This window comes from Theropithecus gelada, chromosome 17 (assembly GCF_003255815.1).
Source record: "Theropithecus gelada isolate Dixy chromosome 17, Tgel_1.0, whole genome shotgun sequence".
NCBI classification, from domain to species: domain Eukaryota; kingdom Metazoa; phylum Chordata; class Mammalia; order Primates; family Cercopithecidae; genus Theropithecus; species Theropithecus gelada.
In genome coordinates this window covers 59,652,665-59,666,720 of record NC_037685.1, presented here as the reverse complement: position 1 = coordinate 59,666,720, position 14,056 = coordinate 59,652,665, and positions in this window count along the sequence as shown.

The following is a 14,056-nucleotide window of genomic DNA, read 5'->3' as shown; positions in this document are numbered from 1 at the left end:
ATTGCTTCTGCCTGTCTGCCAGGGGTACGATGCAGCAGAAGGAATGGAGGGCACTCGCTCCCCTGGGCCCTGCCTGGGGGGCCAGCAGCCCACACTTGTTCACTGAATGAAGAAACACACCTGGCTGGCAAGCCTACAAACAGAGCTTCCTCCCTCCCCCAACAATTCCCTACCCTCAGCATGATTTATGGTCATTCAGTTTTCATTTATAAAACTGACAGTATTCCAACTGATAAATATTGATATATGCGAAATTCAGCAGCCGCAGGATAAAAGCCACGGGCCCCATGGCGACATCTGGCCGCCTTGCACAGACGTCATCCACTCGCCCTTCACCCTATGGAACGCTGACTGCTCTTAGGTATAATAAAGCGTGTTTAAGGTCCACAGGGTGATGACAATAGGGTTAAACTTAGCTGATTCCACAGCTGAGGGAAATCTCAGGTAGAGACATTTTGGATCACACTTGTGAAGAGGTCCTTACACAGCAGCATGGGATGGGAACAATAACAGGATCACAGATGACAGGCAGTCATTTATAGACGGTCTGCAAAAGAGGTGGCTGAGATCTCCTCGCAGAACACTCTCTGTGACGACAGTTCGGGGAGGGAACAGGGCATTGCCTTTTATCTGCAGATTTCAAAGTTCCTGACGTGAGTCAGTCTTTCCCAATACCTTGTAGAAGGCAATAGTTCCCATTACTCCAGACAGGAAACCTGAAGGGCACGTTGGGCAATGGCACCATGAGTCCCAGAGGGACTGACCAAGGCTCACCTGTCCCCAAGCGTGTATCTTGGCTGCCCTGTGTTTGGGCCAGCCACTGGCATGGGGCAGGGAGCACCAGGGAAGAAACAGGGCCTGGCAGCAACAAAGCACACAGTTCTCTGCACTCTGGTTCCCAAATTTGGGAACTGCACCTGAATCACTCATCAAGTGTGTTAAAGATTAAGATTTCTGGTTCAACTGGTTTCTCTCTTCAAAATTTTGGTTCAGTAGGTCTGGGTTAAAGTGGGCATTAGAATTTAACAAATTCCACAGGTGACGATGGTACACAACCAAATTTGGCTCTTAACAGTCAACAAATAAGGAACTCTGGAAGGAAATGGGATTGAGGGGGCTGGGGCCTTTGCAGAACCGGAATCCCAGCTACCACTAGCACCCATGGTCCCAGACGGCTCCACTCCACTCTGGCTGAGGGTGGTCACAATTGTTCCTGCTTCCCTCAACACAGTGGTTGGCAGCCTTTTTGGGGTCTTATACTCCTTTGAGATGTTGATTTAAAAGAACCTCCATGAAAAACATTCACATGCCTACACAATTTATTTATTTTTATTTTAAAATTTTATTTCAATAGTTTTTGGGGAACAGGTGGTTTTGGGTTACATGGATAAGTTCTTCAGTGGTGATCTCAGAGATTTTGTGCACTTGTCACCTGAACAGTGTATACTGTACCCAATATGCAGTCTTTTATCCTCCTCACCTCCTCCCCTGAGTCCCCAAAGTCCATTATACCATTCTTCTGCCTTTGTGTCCTCATAGCTTAGCTCCCACTTATAAGTGAGAACATACGATATTTGGTTTTCCGTTCCTGAGTTACTTCACTTAGAATAATGGCCTCCAGCTCCATCCAAGTTGCTGCAAAGGCCTTTATTTCATTCTGTTTTATGGCTGAGTAGTATTCCATGGTGTATATACACCACATTTTCTTTATCCACTCATGGGCATTTAGGCTGATTCCATACTTTTGCAATTGCGAATTGTACTGCCATAAACATGTGTGTGCAGGTGTCTTTTTCAAATAATGACTTCTTTTCCTTTGGGTAGATACCCAGGAGTGGGATTGCTGAATCAAATGGTAGATCTACTTTGAGTTCTTTAAGGAATCTCCATAGTATTTTCCATGGTGGTTGTACTGGTTTACACTCTCACTAGCAGTGTAAAAGTGTTCCCTTTTTACCACATCAACACCAACATCTATAGTTTTTTGAATTTTAAATTTTGGCCTTTCTTGCAGGAGTAAGATGATATCACATTGTGGTTTTGATTTGCATTTCCTTGATGATTACTGATGTTGAGCATTTTTTTCATATGTGTCTTAGCCATTTGTATATCTTCTTTTGAGAATTGCTTATTCATGTTCTTTGCCCACTTTTTGATGGGATTATTTGTTTTTTTCTTGCTGATTTGTTTGAGTTCCTTGTAGATCCTGGATATTAGTCCTTTGTCAGATGCATAGTTTGCAAATATTTTCTCCCACCCTGTGGGTTGTCTGTTAACTCTGCTAATTATTTCTTTTGCTGTGTGGAAGCTTTTTAGCTTAATTAGGTCCTATTTATTTAGTTTTGGTTTTGTAGCATTTGCTTTTGGGTTCTTAGTCATAAATTCTTTGCCTAAGCCAATGTCTAGAAGATTTTTTCTGATATTATCTTCTAGAATTTTTATGGTTTCAGGTCTTAGATTTAAGTCTTTGATCCATCTTGATTTGATTTTTGTATAGGGTGAGAAGTGAGGATCCAGTTTCGTTTTCCTACACGTGGCTTGCAAGTTATCCCAGCACCATTTATTGAACAGAGAGTCCTTTCCCCACTTTAATGCTTTTGTATGCTTTGTCAAAGATCAGTTGGCTTGTAAGTATTTGGCTTTATTTCTGGGATCTCTATTCTGTTTCATTGGTCTATGCACCTATTTTTATACCAGTACTGTGCTGTTTTGGTAACTATAGTCTTACAGTATAGTTTGAAGTTGGGCAATGTGATGCCTCCAGATTTGTTCTTTTTGCTTAGGTGCCTACACAGTTGACGCTGTGATTTCAGAAGTGTTGTGGGAGGCAGACTGAGCAGTGGGGAAAGAGGTTCAAGAACTTAGCCAAAAATGAATGGAAACTGAAAAAAAAATTTTAAGTAGGTCTCTTTTCATCCTACTATCACTGGTGTTTCTCAAAGGCTGCATGGCCATTTCCGATTTTTGAAGTCCGTAGTATATTAAAGAATTAAGAAATATGGGCCAGGTGCAGTGACTCACACCTATAATCCCAGCATTTTGGGAGGCCAAGCTGGGAGGATCACTTGAGCCTAGGAGTTCGAGACCATCCTGGGCAACATAGTGAGACTCCATCACTACAAAAAATAAAGAAAATTAGCCAGGTGTCATGGTATGTGCCTGTGATCCCAGCCACATGGGAAGTTGAGGTGGGAGGATCACTTGGACCCAGGAGGTTGAGGCTGCAGTAAGCCATGTTTGCACCACTACACTCCAGGCTGGGTGACAGAGCAAGACCCTGTCTCAAAACAGATAAAAAAAGAGAAATTACATTGATAGGGTTTGGATATATTTAATTGGCACTCATCATCCTGTTCCATCTCCTTCTAGTATTACCTTTCTGCATCACAGGGGCTGGAAAGCGAAAAACCTTACTTTCTATGCTTCCTTCCAGCTGGACCTTTCACATGTGCTTGCACATGACTTGGAAGACAGTCAGAGGCAGAAGTCCCTGCAAATGCTACTGGCTACTTGCTGCAGGCAGCTGTTGCTACTGCAGCAGGAGACTTTCCTATGTCTAGCTGCCAATGTTCTGGGTGCTGGGGGCATCCTGTTCCTGGGATCACAGCTATGGTGGTATCTTCTAGAACTCAGTTTACCAAATCACTGGATGGACCAGAGGAGTGAGCTCCAGGTTGGGTTTCCAGAAGGGAATCCCAGAACTCTTCCACCACAGGGGCCTCTCAGGGAGCTGCTCCCTCTGCCATGGTCAATGAGAGGGGGAAGCAGGAGCCGCCATTGGGGTTGTTGAGTTCGTGGCTGCAACCCAGGGATGAGGAAATTGCTGCTACACACCCATGAAGCTGACGTCTGGACACAAGTCCCTACTGATAAGTGTTTATGACATTTCCAGCGTGGTGCCATGACACTGCATGGAAATGCTGCATGGAAAGTCCTTATACATCTATCTTTGTGCATTTATGTGAGTATATCTGCAGGTATTGAACACCTGGGTCAAAGTGTATGTATATCTTGATAAATATTGCTAAGTTACTCTCCAAATTTTTTTTAGAGACACTATGTTGTCCAGCCTGAACAAGCCACCCTCCTGCCTCAACCTCCCAAGTAGCTGGGACTACAGGTGCAGGCCACTGTCAAAAGTGTTTTAATTCACACCGCCACCAACACCTGACCTCACCTTTACTAACACAGAGTATAACCCAGGTATGGATTTAAAAATACCACTAGATGGTAAAATAACAACTAGCCTGGTATGAGTACCAAAGACAGAGACAACAGAAGCCCATCAGCAAGAGAGACACACACCCCACCCATCCAGCAGACACCTGTTGGATGAACGCTTCTATGTTGAAAATCAGCTGTAGCATAACCAGTGTTTTTAATCTTTGGCAATGTGAGAGGCTCATTGTATTGCGTTTATGTTTCTTTGAGTATTTGATGTTGAGAAACTTTCCTTGTGACACTTTTAAATCTCTCTTCTGAATCTTGAATTTTAAAAAGTTACACAAGTGATTCCAGAGTTTAGTTTCAATGCAATGCTTTAAGAGATTACTATGGCTCAAGGCTTCTGCTGGATTCTGGAGATACAATAATTAAATAGAGTTCTCACTCATTCTTGAGTGCATGGCACTGCAGGAAAAGAGAGGCACACATACACACATACACACACACAGAAGGTCATTTCAAAGCACGGAGCACCAGGATTTCCAGGACGAATTGAAATCATTGGATACTTTTTTAAATAATACGTGGGGGAAAGTAGAATGAACATAGAGTTATCAAAGAGGAAAGCCAATTTGTAAAGCTTATAATTTTAAAAATAATGGAGAAAATTGTTCCCGGGCTATACAGAAATGCCTTATTTATTCCAATTGATATGTTTTGGTGAGCACGATGTTCAGGGCAGTTAACTGTTGCTGTGTGATTTCTTCTTTTTCCATGATAAATTTAGTGCTACAAAGTGTCCCTTATGAAGAGACTGAATAGACACAAGAAATGCTCCTTCCTCCTCCCCACCATGGTGATGTCAGTGAAGGGCTGCTAAAATAGAGATTTAAATAAGTTAAGAGTCCTATACCATAGTACCCTAAATGTCCAGGATAGAGTTGAAAATTACTCATCATATTAGGGACTGGGAAACTAAGATCCAACATCAACTTGAATGAGAAAGCAAGATCAACAAACACCATTAGGTACATGACACAGATGTTGGAATTACCTAACAAGGACTTTAAAACACAGAGGGAGACTTCTTGCTCTGTCACCCAGGATGGCGTGCAATGGCGCAGTCTCTGCTCACTGCATCCTGTGCCTTCCGGGTTTAAGCGATTCTCCTGCCTCAGCCTTCAAGTAGCTGGGATTAGAGGCGCCCACCACATGCCTGGCTAACTATTTTGCATTTTTAGTAGAGACAGGGTTTCACCACGTTGATCAGGCTAGTTTTGAGCTCCTGACCTCCAGTGATCTGCCCGCCTGTGCCTCCCAAAGTGCTAGGATTACAGGCGTGAGCCACTGCGCCCGGCCCCTCAGTGGACAATTTTGAACAAACTTAAAACAAATAAAAGAACAGAAAGTCTTAGCAAAGAAACAGAAAGTATAAATAAGAACCAAATGTAAGAAAGACATGTAAGAAAGATCTTTTATCAGGGGAAAACCTTTGGGGTAAGAAAAAAATCCTTCTGCTGGCTTCCTGTTTTTAAAAGTCTTTGCGAAACTGTACAATTTCCTTAGCTAACCACAGCTTCATGAGCCTTACCTTCAGAAAATTCCCTCCACTGAATCCAAATCCCTGCTACCCTGGCATTCAAGCACTGAGACAGAGGCCATGATGTGTGCATTAACAGTAGCCAGGCAGCTTGGAGGCCGATGCTAGGACTCATCATTTTGAGATGCAGAGCCAGTACAGCAGGGCCACCAGGGCTCAGACAATGGCTTGTCCATTGTGGCCACCTGCCCTGGACAAGGCAGGGCACTCAGGACTAGTGTGCTAAAGGACCTTCATGTCCCCTTCAGGCATAGTATTGTGGGAGGCCTCCTTCCTACGAATGTTTGCTAATAATGCAAAAGTCTTTCAGTATTTTAACCATTGGAATAGCCGTTCTGGTATGCCCTGGCTGAACATCAGATTTACCTGAAAGAAAGGTTAAACATTTTAGTCTTGACTCTAAGAACAATGGGAGCCACCAAAAGGTAGTGAGCAGGGAAGTGACACGAGTAAATTTGCATTTCAGAGGCCACTGAGGCGGTGGGGAGGAGGAGCGATCAGAATGGACATGGTCAACCATGAGGAGTCCTAGTCCAGGCAGGAGCAGATGGTTCAGACCATGGACCCGGGTGACTGGGATGCAGAGAATCAACAAAGGCAATGGTGTTGCATTGGAGGTGGTGGAAACAGACGATGACCTCAGGGTTTCTGGCTTTCCCATTGTGGTTGATAGAGGGAAGTTAAATCAACTGAAAAAAAGAACAACAGAAGATAACTGGGTTTGGTGGGGAGAAGATCATATGGGCAAGTTTGGAGATGCTGAGTTTAAAAGGACTTTAAACATTGAAGAGATGTTAAGTATACCGTGGTAGGTCTACTTACCATAGGTTTGGAGCTCAGAAGAGCATTCTGGGCTAGAGTTGTGAATTGATGAGTTGTCAATAATCAAGTCAAAAATGAAGAGGTGGACAGAATGAGTATGTATGGAGATGGCAGAGTGAGAAGATGAGAGAGACTCCAGGCCTGAACAACTCCAGAAGTCAGTGGCTGAGCAAAAACAGGGGCAGATATGGAATATTTTTCCTGTATTTCCTCTTAGGAATTGAAATTTTAAAACACTACAAATACCACAAACATAAAATCCGGAAACTAGCATAATATTTTCATTAATTATTTACCTTAAACACTTCTATAATACTTTTCCCAGCAATTCTGGCTGCATGATCTTTTCTTTTTTTTTTTTTTTTTTTTTGAGACAGAAGTCTCGCTCTGTCGCCCAGGCTGGAGTACAGTGGCGCGATCTCAGCTCACTGCAAGCTCCGCCTCCCGGGTTCACACCTTTCTCCTGCCTCAGCCTCCGGAGTAGCTGGGACTATAGGCGCCCGCCACCACGCCTGGCTAATTTTATTTTGTATTTTTAGTAGAGCCGGGGTTGCACCGTATTAGCCAGGATGGTCTCAATCTCCTAACCTCATGATCTGCCCTCCTCAGCCTCCCCAAGTGCTGGGATTGGCTGCATGATCTTTATTTTGTCTAATTTATTGAGGCATAACTTATGTGCAATAAACTGCCTGTATTTAAAATAATCAATTTGATCAATGTTGGCAGATGTGAACATGAAATCACTGTCACAATGAGCATTCAGAACATTTCCATCAGCCCCAAAGCTTCCCTGCACTCCCGTGCAGTCTCTTTCCACCCCGACCACGGATCTAGAGTTTTACACAAATGGAACCACACAGTGTGTACTTATTTTTGTCCGGCTTTTTTTTTTCTCAGCATAATGATTTTGAGATGCATCCATATTGTCATGCATGCCAATAATTCATTCCTTTTTATTGCTGATTAGTATTCCACTGTATGGAAACACCACATATTGTTCAAGCACTCACCTGCTGATAGACATTTGTGTTGTTTCCAATTTTGTGCTACTATGAGCATTTTTATCGTGACCAAGTGTTGAATTTTCTCCTTTGCTTTTTCTGCAGTTATTGAAATAACCACATTGTTTTTCTATTTTATTAACATTAAGAATTACAGTGGTTAATTTTCTAATATTGAACCAACTTTGAATTCCTGGAATAAACTTTACTTTGTCCTGGTACATTCGATGTAATTCTAGTTGTAATTATAGCTACAGTTGTAGACAGATCAAGAGTTGGATTTGATTTGCTATACCCATTAACAGTCACTCCCCATTCCCCTCTTCCCCAAGTCCCTGGCAACAACGAATCCATTTTCTATCTCTGATTGACCTATTCTGGGCATTTTAATAAATGGAATCATAGATGTGTGGCCTTTTCTGTCTGACCTTTTTTACTTATCATGCCTTATAACATGCTAAAAAAGATTTGCCCACGTTGTAGCACATATCAATACTTCATTCCTCTTTATGGCCAAATAATATTCCATCATGAAGATGTGCCACATTTTATCTTTCTTTTCATCAGTTAATGGATATTTGGGTTGTTTCCACTTTTCAGCTACTGTGAAAAATGCTGCTATGAATACTGTGTACAAATTTTGTGAGGAGGCCAGGTATAGTGGCTCATGCCTGTAATTCCAGCACTTTGGGAGGCTGAGATAGGAGGATTGCTTAAGCCCAGGGATCTGAGACCAGACTGGGCAACATAGTGAAACCCTATCCCTACAAAAAATTTAAAAAATGGCTGAGAACGGCGGCTTATGCCTGTAATCCCAGCACTTTGGGAGGCCAACGTGGGTGGATCACCTGAAGTCAGGAGTTAGAGACCAGCCTGGCCAACATGGTGAAATCCCATCTCCACTAAAAATGTAAAAATTAGCTGGGCCTGGGGGCACATGCCTGTAGTCCCAGCTACTCAGGAGGCTGAGGCAGGAGAATTGCTTGAACCCAAGAGGTGGATGTTGCAATAAGCTGAGATCATGCCACTGCACTCCAACCTGGGGAACAGAGTGAGACTCCATCTCACCAAAAAAAAAAAAAAAAAAAAAAAATTAAAAATTAGCCAGGTGTGTTGCCACTTGCCTGTGGTCCCAGCTACTTGGGAGGCTGAGATAGAAGGATTGCTGGAACCCAGGAGGTCGAGGATGTAGTGAGCCATGACTGTGCCACTGCACCCCAGGCTGGGTGACAAAGTGAGACCCTGTCTCAAAGAAAAAAAGAAAAGAAAACACAAACACATTTGGTTTTGGTGAGGATGTGTATTTTCAGTTCTCTTGGATGTAGAACTGCTGGGTCATACAGTAATTCTGTGTTTAACTTTTTGAAGACCTTTCAAGCTGTTGTCCAGGGCAGCAGCACCATCTTACAATCCTACCAGCAATGTGTGAGGGTTCCAATCGCTCTACATCCTTGCTAACTCTGTTAGGATGTGACTTTCTGATTGCAGCTTTCTTAGTGGGTGTGACGTGGTATCTCATTGCAGTTGGTTTGCATTTCTCTAGTGACTTGTGATGCTGAACATCTCTTCAGGAGCTTATTGCTCATTTGTGTATCTTTCTCAAACTTTTGTCCATTTTAAAATTGAAATGCCTTTTTATTGTTGCATTGTAAGAGTTCTTTATATATTATGGATACAAGTCTCTTGTCAGATGTATGATTTGCAAATCTTTTCTCCCATTCTGTGAGTTGTCTTTTCACTTTGTTGATGGCATCCTTTGAAGCACAAAAGTTTAAAACTTTGATGAATTCTGATATATCTATTTTTTCTTTTGTCACTTTTGTGTCATATCTAAGAAGCCATTGCCTAAGGACCCGAGGATTTACTCCTATATTTTCTTTTAGGCATTTTACGGTTTTAGCTCTGAAGACATTGCTCCATTTTGGGTTTCGTTTTGTATATAGTGTGAGGCAATGGCTCAGCTTCTTTCTCTTGCACATGGATATCCAGTTATCTCAGCACAGCTAATTGAAAAGACACTTCTTTTCTCATTAAATTGTCTTGGCACTCTTGTCAAACTTCATCCTCTTTGTTAATTTTCTCAATTCTTTTCCTGCTCTTATCTTTATTATTCCCTTTCGTCTAGTTACTTTGGGCTCACTTTGCTCTTCTCTTTCTAGTTTCTTATTGTGAACTCTTAAGTCTCTAGTTTTGTACGCCCTCCCTCCCACCACCTATCCCAGTATAAGCATTTAAAGGTATAACTTTCTCTCTAACCACTATTTGCTTACATCCCACAAATTTTGACCTTTTTCATTATCATTTAGTTCAAAGTATTTTCAAATTGCCCTCATGATTTCTTCTTTAACCTATTGATTCTCTAGAAGTGAAATGTTTCATTTCTAAATATTTGGTGTCTACTTATCTTATTGTTTTTAATTTCTATGTAATTCCGTTTTAATTAGAGAATAGGCTCTATAAAATATAAATCCTCTTCAATTTATTGAACCTTGTTTTATGGTCCAGCATATGGTCTATTTTGGTCAACAAACCACATGTGCTTGAAGAGAATGTGTATTCTGCAGTTGTAACTGATAGATACAGATTCTATGAAGAGCAATTATATGAAAGTGGTTAATAGTGTTGTTCAGTCCATCTATCTTTTTCTTGATTTTTTTCTAGCAGCCCTATCCTAAGATATTCATATTCATATTCAACTATGATTATGGATTATTTCTGTCAATTTTTTCCTCAGGGATACTGAAGCTCCGTTACTAGACACACACCCACATAAGATTCTTTGTCTTCTTAGTGTATTAATGCCTTTATCCTTATAAAAGATCCTTCTTTGGTAATTTTTTTTCTCAAAGTCCATTTTGTCTGATAACTAGATAGTGTGGGGTGGGGGAAAGGGAGAGGGTCAACAGAGTACCGTTCATCTCCACTGAGTGTAGAACCAACTGAGAAGTAAACCTAGCTGTGGGCAGATGGAGATTAAATGTCAGCGTTTGTGCTGATGAAGCTGATCAGAGGCTGTGGCCCTAGATTTGTGTCCAGATGGGCCTGTTAATACTTCCCTCAAAATTAGGTGGCCTTGCACATCCGGTCACTGGCCCAGATGGACAATAGTCAGCCTTTTCCTTTCACCCTCATCCAGGGCAGACGGCAGAAGGCAGAGGGCAGGTAGGTGGACGGACTTCTGAGGCAGAGTGAGGGACCCAGAGACGCCTGCCCAATTCTTCCTCTAAAGATCACCAGTAAGTGAAATGAAGAGGCCAGGGGCTGAGAGAATGTTCTAGAGAGGGTTTTCACATAGAAACAAGGAGAATGTGCCCCTTCTAAAAGGTCTCTACAGCTATGAGAGCATGTGAGCTTATCCAAGAAGAATGAAGGGTGAGGAAGGAGAGGACCTGAACCGAGTCGTGGGGGCCACCAGCATTCGGAGGCTGGGCTGCAGAGGGAGGTCCCCTGAAGGATATGGAGAAGGGGTCCCCAGGGATGTCATGGAAGCAAAGGAAGGCATTTCAAGACTGCACTGCCAGCTGCCAAGAGGCTGAGAAAGTTGAGATCCCCTCATGAAAGCTCAGACTCGTCCTCTGGTGTAGAATTTTGGCAAAGAATCTTTCACGCCACACACTGAGCACACTTCTGACTTGTCCAATTATGGTAGAAAGGAGAATTATTTACCCTGATCTGGGAGGAAGATTTATAGGTTTAAGGGCCCTTAAAATCACAGTACTCAGACTCTGTTTTCCTAATGGTGAATGGCCAAGAAAACAGCTTTCAAAAATAAATGCGGGTAAACGTGGAAGGCTAGACTCCTTCCTGTGGCTTATTTTAACTTTCTTTTTTTTTTTTTTTTGAGATGGAGTCTCACTGTGTCGCCCAGGCTGGAGTGCAGTGGCACGATCCCGGCTTACTGCAAGCTCCACCTCCCGGGTTCACGCCATTCTCCCGCCTCAGCCTTCGAGTAGCTGGGACCACAGGCGCCCGCCACCACGCCCGGCTAGTTTTTTGTATTTTTAGTAGAGACGGGGTTTCACCATGTTAGCCAGGATGGTCTTGATCTCCTGACCTCGTGATCCACCCACCTCGGCCTCCCAAAGTGCTGGGATTACAGGCTTGAGCCACCGTGCCCGGCCTATTTTAACTTTCATATAAGAAAACATAGTCGTTGATTACCTTAGCAATATGCCATGCCTTATCAAAGGGCTTTAAAGCGCTCTCATTAGTCCTTTCAATATACTTGGATAAGAGGTGAAAACAAATATGTGTATTTTAACCTCATCCTAGAGAAAAAGGAGAGAGTTGGGGAGAAGTCGAGGGCTTTTCTCCCAGAATCCTGGGGGATGACTTGGCATCAGCCCTGGCCTATAGTGCACAGGCCAGAAACTGCCCCCTGCAGCTAAAGCACTGGAACAGAAATGAGGAAGATTCATGACTCAGCCAAAGAGAGGTGAAAAGGTGAGCAATTATATAATGAACAGAACATGCGTCATGCAGTCCTCAAGTAACAAACTCACATTTCAAACTCTTTAAGGGCAGAAATAATATTTTACCATTCTTTTCATTGTTGACAGTCCCTAGTACAGGCTAAGACCTCAGTAAATGTTTCCTTGCTGGCTGATGACACAGGTTGTCTCTCTGTGTGTATGGGAAGAGTATAGAGGGATGTGAATTTTATTCAGTATATAGAATAAGTAGTTTTCTAAGATTTTGTGCATGGAAGTGATGCAATCAGCTCAAATTTGACTAAAATGGTCCATACCCGCTCTAGGTTTTAGGAAGGAAACCTAGTAGAAGTGAGTGAGATGAGCTTAAAGTATGAAGGAGCTGAGAGCAAACAAAATAAAAGGCTGGAGTCTGTTTATTGCAAAATTGTCTGTTTTTGCATGAAAGTGTGTTTGGGGGCACCCATTTGCACACTCCCCCAACAAATATTTATTGAGCACCCATTATTATATTTCATCGTGCTGGGTGCTTGGCAGTTACAAAGATAAATGAGACGGATTTTCTATCTTGAATATGTCATGGTCAAATGAGGAGACCCTGAAGATGTTCTTGACAAAATCATACTTTGGTGGTTTTTTGTTTGTTTGTTTTGTTTTGTTTTGTTTTGTTTGAGACAGAGTCTCACTCTGTAGTGCCTGTAGTCCCAGCTACTCCGGAGGCTGGAGTGCAGTGGCTGGATCTTGGCTCACTGCAAGCTCCGCCTCCCGGGTTCACGCCATTCTCCTGCCTCAGCCTCCCAAGTAACTGGGACCACAGGCGCCGCCACCACACCCGGCTAATTTTTTGTATTTTTAGTAGAGATGGGGTTTCACTGTGTTAACCAGAATGGTCTCAATCTCCCGATCTCGTGATCCGCCTGCCTCAGCCTCCCGAAGTGCTGGGATTACAGGCATGAGCCACCGTGCCCGGCCTTTCTTGACCAAATCATACTTCGGATGTTGGATGGAAGCAAATAAAAATGCTATAGCGGCTGGGCGCTATTCAGTGAAGGAGGTGAAAGGAAGAGTGAGAGGTGGGGCCGTGCTGTGGAAGACTTTTCGGGTGGGTGTTCATCCCGCATGTACGGGGAACCAGGAGATACTCTGAGCAGAGTGCCAACAGCCCATTCCTGTCTGGGGAGGATGATGCAACCTGTGAGGGGAGGGAGGGAGACAGAGGGTGAGGGTGGGGACCAAGCAGAAGAAATGTGGGTGACTCATACATTTGGTTGGTAGGAATGGGTTTCCAATGCCTCGGATGGGAATATGAACATGAAATGTGTCCTGGTGACTCACGGCATCCTCCTAGATTCAAAACAGACTCTCAGAGACCCCGGCTTCTGCTTCAGTGTTCGCCCTCTCACTGCTTAGGCCTGTGAAATGGTGGCGACCCTGGATATAAGGACAAAACAGAGGAGACGAGTTCGAAGGCCCTGGGGAGCCAGAGGCTGTGCTTTGAGCATTTTCCAAAGGAGAAGGGATTGGAGGAGGCTTTATCTATCACAAAAGACTCGATGCTTAGGAAGGGAACTTAAGAATCTTCAATGAGACACCATGCCTTTTTCTTTGAGAATTTTGTTTTTAATTGTGGTAACATATGCATATCACAAAGTTTACCATCTGAACCATTTTGATGGACAGTTCGGTGGCATTAGGTACATTCACATTGTTGTGCAACCATCACCACCGTCATCTCCAGAGCTCTTTCATCTTGCAAAACTGAAACTCCACACCCATTAAACAACAGCTTCATCCCCCCCAACTCCTCCAGCCCCTGGAAACCATCATTCTCCTTTTGTCTTAATGAATTTGACTGCTCTGGGTATCTCATGAGTGGAATAATACCATATTTGTCCTTTTGTGACTGGCTTATTTCACTTAGCGTGATGTCTTTAAAGCCCATCCATGTTGTAGCATATGGTAGGCGTTCCTTTAATTTTAAGGCTGAATAATATTCCATTATATGTGTATACCACGTTTTGTTTATCCATTTATGTATT